This window comes from Misgurnus anguillicaudatus, chromosome 12 (genome assembly GCF_027580225.2).
Source record: "Misgurnus anguillicaudatus chromosome 12, ASM2758022v2, whole genome shotgun sequence".
Lineage (NCBI taxonomy): Eukaryota > Metazoa > Chordata > Actinopteri > Cypriniformes > Cobitidae > Misgurnus > Misgurnus anguillicaudatus.
The window spans coordinates 41000646-41003416 of record NC_073348.2 but is presented as its reverse complement, the minus strand read 5'-3'; positions in this window follow the sequence as shown (position 1 = coordinate 41003416).

The following is a 2771-nucleotide window of genomic DNA, read 5'->3' as shown; positions in this document are numbered from 1 at the left end:
GAAGTTTTTTTTTTTACTTTTTTTGACTACTGTGTCTGAACTTCCCATTGGATTTCATCACCTTATCTCAGTCGAGACAAAGATTTTTCTGCTGATTTGAGAACATGAACATGATAAAGAGTTGCTCTCATAGGCAGGTTTATAATTCTTCAGGAGCCATAATGAACATAATTGTCGTGACGTCTGTCAGCAATTATTGAAACACAAGAGGACGATCATTCTTTATCTCTATCCCACCGCTGTGGAAGATTTTTCCAGTCTTACTACAATTAAGATCTTAATACAATTCATACATGTGATATAACTGATTGTAAACCTTATATGGTGTGAATTGCTGTCATCATTCAGAGACAAATGACATCATCAAGAAAATATTAGTGATGTCATGGTGACAGCTCACTGAAAAGATGTGTCATCAGTTTACATGTGAGTTAAGTGCTCAGAAGCACAAGTGTAATTTATGCATTAATGCAGTGAACCAAGATCTCACGCAAGGTTTACTGTAATGTGTTTAATATAATCTCTGGTGATCATAATAACTATGCTAAAAACACTTTGAATAAAAGCTTCTGCTAAATGCATACACGTGATGAAAATGATATAAAAAAGGCCTTTAAATTTTAAATTATACAGCACAGTTTGATATTTGACTTGTACTTTTACACAGTGACATCACGCACAATTCCTCATGAAATTTAAATAATCTGGTCACCGCCATATCTGTTTCTGCTTCCTATGCAATTATTAGCCATCCACATTCAATCTAGTGAGTTAAAAGGTATTTCTGTTGCAAACCAATCTATATTAATAAGCCAACTGGCTGATGACACGACTTTATTTCTTAAAAATAAAGAACAAGTTTCTGTAGCCTTAAATATAATTGATCTCTTTTCATCTGCTTCTGGTTTAGTTCTTAATATTCACAAATGTGAACTTCTATCTATAAAAGATTCTGCCAATGATAAAATTTGTGACATTCCAATTAAATCTGAAGTTAAATACTTGGGTATAATTATCTGTAAAGATCAAAAAAGAAGATCAAAACTGAATTTTGATCCTCTTATTCTTTCTATTCAACGCAAATTTAACTCTTGGTTACAGCGTGATCTGTCTATTTCAGGTAGAGTGTTACTTTCCAAAGCAGATGGATTATCTCGGGTTATTTATCCTGCAATGGCTCTGGATGTTCCTGTGGAGATTTGTAGAATGCTGGACAAATTGATAGTAAACTTTGTTTGGAAATCTAAAAAACATTTAATTAAAAAGAGTGTTATGATAGCTGATCGGACAATGGGTGGATTTGACTTAGTGGACTTTTCCACTTTGAATAATTCTTTCAAGGTTAAGTGGATAAAATCTTTCCTGAACAATCCTACATCTTTTTGGAATATTATCCCAAATTATATTTTTAGTTCAGTTGGAGGTTTGCATTTTTTGTTGCGTTGCAATTATAACATTTCCAAAATACCTTTAACTTTGTCCAGTTTTCATAAACAGCTGGTCCCTGATATATAACTATAAATTTTCTCCACATAACTATTTTATCTGGAACAACCAAAATATTAAATATAAAAATAAGTCACTTTTCTTAAATAATTGGTTTGATAAAAATATACTTTTAGTGAGTCAACTGTTAGATGAGAGGGGTGTCTTGCTCTCTTATGAACATTTTATGCAAGTTTTTTCTTTTCCAGTCCCCCCAAGAGAATATGCCATTGTTTTTGGGGCAATTCCTGATTGTGTGAAACCTTTAGTCAATCCTGGCCCTAAAGGTCTGTTATGTTCTTCTTTTATATTTGATAATACTAATCTATTTGTTGATCAAAATCTTCTCAGTAGTTTATCAAAAAAAAAATTTGCTCAATCCTTAACAGAGATCAGATATCTTTACCTGCTTGCGTAAGCTTTTGGAATAATACATTTGATGATATAGTATGGGAAGATTTCTGGCTCCTTAAGGAAAAAATATTTTTACCTAATAAAGTGGTTGAGATTTCCTTTAAAATTATACACAACTGCTACCCAGTTAATTATAACTTTGCTAAATTTAATAATAATATTTCCCCCCTGTGCACCTTTTGTCATCAGGCTGATGAGACGATCCTTCATTTATTTTGGGAATGTATATACTGCAAAATATTTTGGGTTGACTTTTCAAATTTTGTTAAAAGATGTCTTTCTGTAAACTTCTGTTTAAACCAAAAAATTGTGTTCTTTGGTGAAACTATGAGATTAGACCATTGTCATTTTAAATTTATTCTTAACCTGCTGCTTCTCCTTGCTAAATTTTATATTCACAAATGCAAATTCTCAAAGAAAACTCCTTCTTTTTTCATATTTAAGAAAGATGTTGATATATATTTAATTTCCTTGAGGAAATCAAAAAATACTGTTGCTTGTAAGACTCTACAATGGTGTCAATCCTTTCAGCTAACTTAATTATCTTTATTTTTATGTTTATGTAATGTAACCCACGATGTTATGTTATGTACTCTTTTCTATATATTGTACTGTTCTGTATATTTTTTGTTTAAGCATAATAAAAAATAAATAAATAAATAAATAAATAAATAAAAAAAAATAAAATAAAAATAAAAAATAAAAAAAATCTGGTCACATAAAAATGCAATTTTCTTACTATAATGTAAACTTTCAGTTATCATTGATATTTAAGAAACATATTTGAAATAAAAAAATATATCATTAAAGACCACTGACTAGCTCGAACACCGCGGATCTCCCGCGCATGCGCTCTAGGCTTCGCTCGAAAG